The following is a 6,101-nucleotide window of genomic DNA, read 5'->3' as shown; positions in this document are numbered from 1 at the left end:
TTTAGTCTTCATTAACTGGGTTTATTACACTATTCGCTTAATTAGGGATTTATATATTGCAAAATTGACGTCTGTGTAAATTTTACCAAACAATTTTATGAATTATAACAAAAAGTACTCCGTCTTCAGGCCACGAATGGCCTACCGGGACCATTCGACCGCCGTGACATCCTCAGTGGTGGATGCGGATAGAAGGGGCGTGGGGTCAGCACACCGCTCTCCCGGTCGTTATGATGGTATTCTCGACCGAAGCCACTACTATTCGGTCGAGTAGCTCCTAAATTGGCATCACGAGGCTGATTTCACGCCGAAAAATGGCAACAGCGCATGGCGGCCTGGATGGTCACCCATCCAAGTGCCGACCAAGCCCGACAGCGCTGAACTTTGGTGATCTCACGGGAACCGGTGTATCCACTGCGGGATGGCCGTTGCCTATGAATTTTAATAGCATAAAATAAACTATTACACTGTTGTATTCTTCAAGGCGTCTGACTACGAACCTACCGTGCCTTTAATGCTTCGTTGTAGCATATCTTTAAAAAAACTCGCTTTTGTTTCATTACTGTCACAGGCACGTTTAAATTAACGATGTTAACGAAACAACCAACTATGCTGGTGACGTAATAGAGTAATCAATAGGGACCAAGGAAGTTCGAACATCGGAAATAGTTCGTGTAACTGGAAATTTTTGTACAGTAGTAAGAGGGAGTGGCAGGAGCATCCTGACTGATCAGTGATGAGTTTGGGGCTGGAGATGCATATCACGGTAAAATATATTGGTTCTTCTTAAATAACGCTAAAACCATGGCTTCAAGCGAATAGGTATACCAGTACAAAACTGAACCACATTAAACTTCATAAAAAAGAGTACTGTCCATTTGTTCTATAGGACTACTAGTTTGTGCATAGCGAGCGTGAGAATATGAAAATCTGATGTGTGTTTTTTTGAAGTCTAAATATAACGTACTGAGGTGCATAAAACGAAATCAGTAGGGAGAGGTGAATCAGCGTGTAGGTAACATTTGGTAGCTGAACACATTATAATTTAATTAGTAAGTTTACAGTCATTGTAAGTATTCTATTATGTTCTTGATATTTGAATCATGAATGTAAATGTATTGTGTGTGTCTTTTATTTACTAACATAGGTGATGCTCAATTTAATTAATTGTGCATAATCCATCCGAAGTTGGCCGAGCAGATCGTGCCCGGAGGCCGCAAGTAAAAAAGTACCACCGCGTGGATAACAAAATAACGGCGTGTTGCATAAATATTCTCCCAGGGCAGGCTACAGAATGGCTAGAAATTATCATTTCATGTTAACCTCCTAATTTCCTGTGGAACTTTGCATTATTTATATTATTACATGGACAGCCCGGCTCCAATTAAATTAAGCGTTCAGTAGTTGATGTGAAAGGAGAAGTAGGGAGTGAAGGAGCTCTAGGATTTAGAGCATGTGACGTGGGGCAGCAGGCCACGTGGAAGACCTGCTACTGGCGGCCCTCGCCATCAGTCCCCCCCACCCTTCCACCGCCACCGCCCATTTCCCCACCACTGCCCCACTCCCATCCCTCCCTTTCCTCCGCCACTACGCGAGTGAGGCGAGCGCCAAGGGAGCCGCTACTTCCGCGTAATTTAACGCTGATTCACTGGGCGCGCTCCACTCCCACCCCCTACCCTACCTGGGGGAAAGGCGCAGGCCGCTTATCGCCGCCGCATCGCCGGCTGCGAGTTCTCAGACGCCGCGGCTTGAAACGGAGCACAGAGCAGGGAACGGCCCCTCTGCGTGCAATTTCAGTCAAGCTCACTTCGTAGTTTGCGTTTTGTGTGAAGGCAGCTGTCCGAGACTGTAGGCCAGCTGAGAGCTTTTCATGGAAATTCGGCGATACGCAAACCGCATTTCTGCTTCGGGAAACCAGCGCTAAGTTGTTGGTAGTTGCTAGGTACATGACATACGAAAATTTTGTATCAAGGAATGAGTTAAGACAAACAGTGTGCTTAATCTTCAAATTGTGAGAATAATATCACAAAAAAGAAATTTCGCGACGGCATTCGGCACTGTAATTGCCCCTGAACTTACGTAAAAAATCAGGAATTTTGTCAAAGAGAAAGTGAACAGTGAAATTAGCATGGAAAACTATGTAAAGCTTACACAATCGTATGGTATATCTGTAACAACAAAGCCAGACTGCGCCACTACCAAACAGTTCTCCCAGAAGCATTCTACGAAGCTGAGACATCGCTTTTAACCATGACTGTCAATCTCATCGAAAACATGGTGTAACAAATGTTGTGGAAAATATTCAGACAACAGGTGTAAATGTAGGGTCGCGCAAAAGTTAGGAAGAATTGTGGTCCATGATAGAATAATTTAGTTTCACAGCGCGGAATAGATAACTGAATTTTTTGGGCCCATGGGACGAGTGGACGATTCATTATTAACTAACATAATCACAAAAGGGGCACTGAAAGTATAAGCCAAATCTGTAAACGACATCCAAAGAGAGGGTCAAGGAAGCTGCAGTGACCCACTGACAACTACAATATTTTCGATGTTTTAGCTACAAACAGACCAGACCTTATCGACACACTCAGTATAGAGAGAGGGATTAGTGATGATGATGCCATCATAACGACGATGGCTACTGAAGTTAATAAATCCACCAGCAAGACTAGCACAGTAATTTTTCTACAAAGAGCAGATAAGTAACTGTTAGCATCAATCTTAAAAAATGAATGGACATCGTTTAGTTCCGGTATAACGGGCCGAGTAAATGGACTAAGAACGGAGAAGACCCGCCGTCATTTTATAACAAAATTACAAAAATGCTGAGGAAGAGGAGGCCGTTGCAATTTCCATTCAAAAAAGATTGCGCCAATGTGGACAGGAAAAAAATTTGTTTGGGCGTTAGCAAAAATTTTTATTCGCAAATCATGCAACTTTCTCCATCATACTTTAGCAAAAGATCTCGCCGAGAGCCCAAGACTGTTTTGGCCCTACGTAAAATCGCTAAGCGTGTCTGAGGCTTCCATCCAGTCACTCATTGACCAGCCTGATGAGGCAATAGACAACAGCAAAAGAAAAGCTAAGGCACGAAATAACTCGTTCAAGAAATCAGTCACGCAAGATGACCGGCATATTTGAAACGGCAATAAAAACTGAACGAGAAGCGATAGAAATACACCGTTTGTTGCAATATGCTTGGGACAACAGTACATTTGCAGGCGGACATACTTTCGAAATTACAGTAGTTACAATTTTCAACAACAGATGGCGCTGCAAGTGATGTGAAAGATATAGAAGACAACGCAGTCTGTGGGCGCGCCATTCCGTACGTCGTCTTTCTGCTGTAAGCGTGTGCTGTTCACAACGTGCAAGTGTGCTGTAGACAACATGGTTTATTCCTTAGAACAGAGGATTTTTCTGGTGTTGGAATTCCACCGCCTAGAACACAATGTTGTTGCAACAAGACGAAGTTTTCAACGGAGGTTTAATGTAACCAAAGGACCGAAAAGCAATACAATAAAGGATCTGTTTGAAAAATTTCAACGGACTGGGAACGCGACGGATGAACGTGCTGGAAAGGTAGGGCGACCGCGTACGGCAACCACAGAGGGCAACGCGCAGCTAGTGCAGCAGGTGATCCAACAGCGGCCTCGGGTTTCCGTTCGCCGTGTTGCAGCTGCGGTCCAAATGACGCCAACGTCCACGTATCGTCTCATGCGCCAGAGTGTACACCTCTATCCATACAAAATTCAAACGCGGCAACCCCTCAGCGCCGCTACCATTGCTGCACGAGAGACATTCGCTAACGATATAGTGCACAGGATTGATGACGGCGATATGCATGTGGGCAGCATTTGGTTTACTGACGAAGCTTATTTTTACCTGGACGGCTTCGTCAATAAACAGAACTGGCGCATATGGGGAACCGAAAAGCCCCATGTTGCAGTCCCATCGTCCCTGCATCCTCAAAAAGTACTGGTCTGGGCCGCCATTTCTTCCAAAGGAATAATTGGCCCATTTTTCAGATCCGAAACGATTACTCCATCACGCCATCTGGACATTCTTCGTGACTTTGTGGCGGTACAAACTGCCTTAGACGACACTGCGAACACCTCGTGGTTTATGCAAGATGGTGCCCGGCCACATCGCACGGCCGACGTCTTTAATTTCCTGAATGAATATTTCGATGATCGTGTGATTGCTTTGGGCTATCCGAAACATACAGGAGGCGGCGTGGATTGGCCTCCCTATTCGCCAGACATGAACCCCTGTGACTTCTTTCTGTGGGGACACTTGAAAGACCAGGTGTAACGCCAGAATCCAGAAACAATTGAACAGCTGAAGCAGTACATCGCATCTGCATGTGAAGCCATTCCGCCAGACACGTTGTCAAAGGTTTCGGGTAATTTCATTCATAGACTACGCCATATTATTGCTACGCATGGTGGATATGTGGAAAATATCGTACTATAGAGTTCCCCAGACCGCAGCGCCATCTGTTGTTGAAAATTGTAACTACTGTAATTTCGAAAGTTTGTCTGCCTGAAAATGTACTGTTGTCCCAAGCATATTGCAACAAACGGTGTATTTCTATCGCTGCTCGTTTAGTTTTTATTGCCGTTTCAAATATACCGGTCATTTTTGAAACAACCTGTATTTGAACAAACATACCGTCGTCTGACCGTAGCGCGGTCGCCCATTTGAAGGACGTAGTAATAGGCATCCCTATCCCAGGACAGTAGCTGAAAGAGCTGAAAACGGGTAAGTCACGAAGACAAGATGGAATCAAAATATGGCTTTACTAAATATACTGTTGCATATTGGCCCATTACTTAGCTTGCATTTATCGCGAATCTCTCGCCCCGCCCAAAGTACCAACTCACTTAATATCAGCGCAGGTAACTCCTGTATACAAGAAAAACCTGAGGGTATAAATTATTTCATGTGGTCTTAGTAGGCTAAACCAATAACAAAAAGTATTATTATTATTATTATTCTTATTAGTGGTACAATGCCGGCCGTTGGTGGCCGAGCGGTTCTGGCGTTACAGTCTGGAACCGCGCGACCGCTACGGTCGCAGGTTCGAATCCTGCCTCGGGCATGGATGTGTGTGTTGTCCTTAGGTTAGTTAGGTTTAAGCAGTTCTAAGTTCTAGGGCACTTATGACCTCAGCAGTTGAGTCCCATAGTGCTCAGAGCCATTTGAACCATTAGTGGTACAATGGATTTACATCATCCAGTAACCCAAGATTACACACTAAATTTAATATGTGCTTGAAAATCGATAAATTTTTATGAGTATATCTTATTCTAATGGATGTCTGAAATCCTTATATACATGCAGTCAGTGGTCTGTCCAATTTATTTCTTCCCACTGGTTCGCATCCCATGATCTTCCATGGCCAACTCTTTTCCTATGTCCATGGTTTTGCTTCCACAAAATCAGTAATCGGAGACGTCACGTCCATTCACTTCCTTTCTGACCCTTGTATGCCTGGATATCCCTGCTGACAGGCTCCAAAAGTCGATATCGCCTACCATAATATTTTTCATTGTCTGGGATATAAATGGCCATACTTCTAATCCATATGACATAGTGCTTCTAAAAATTGTTTTAAGACTTTTTTTGTTCTTTTCTAAACTATTGATCCAATAAAATACCATTTAACGTTCTTGTAGTGATGTTCTCAGCATTCAGTACGGAATTAATTTCCTTTACAACCTCATGTGATATTTTCCTCCCAGACCTTTCCACTTCTCTATTGGTGTTATGGTTGAGTTCCTTAGTCCACTGTCAAACCTCGAGTTGTTCCTCATATCACCATCTATTTTATTTTACTTATGTTGACCTGCCAGACCCATTTTTAGGGATTCAAGTTTACTTCCTGGAGTTATATTCAGTGTCTTCATTCAGAGAGTGGTTATACAGAAACGAGTATTAGATTTAATTCTGTAATATGAAATGACCTAAGAGCCAAAAAACGGTAGTAGTATTTCGAAGTAATAGTTAGTTAAAATTTTACAAAGAGTAGATATTCTAAATACAGTAACGCAAAATAGTACAACGGGAATCCAAGGAAGACATAACAGAGTGCG

At 43.4% G+C, this 6,101-nt stretch overlaps 1 pseudogene; it reads right to left on the bottom strand.

Annotated features, from left to right (window-relative positions):
* Nucleotides 1–315: 315 nt before the first annotated feature.
* LOC126204854 (5S ribosomal RNA) lies at nt 316–433 on the bottom strand (annotated as a pseudogene).
* Between the last annotated feature and the right edge of the window lie 5,668 nt (nt 434–6,101).

The sequence above is a fragment of the Schistocerca nitens genome, chromosome 9 (assembly GCF_023898315.1).
Source record: "Schistocerca nitens isolate TAMUIC-IGC-003100 chromosome 9, iqSchNite1.1, whole genome shotgun sequence".
Classification (NCBI taxonomy): domain Eukaryota; kingdom Metazoa; phylum Arthropoda; class Insecta; order Orthoptera; family Acrididae; genus Schistocerca; species Schistocerca nitens.
The sequence above is the reverse complement of the archived record's forward strand: the minus strand, read 5'-3'. Positions and strand labels throughout refer to the sequence as shown.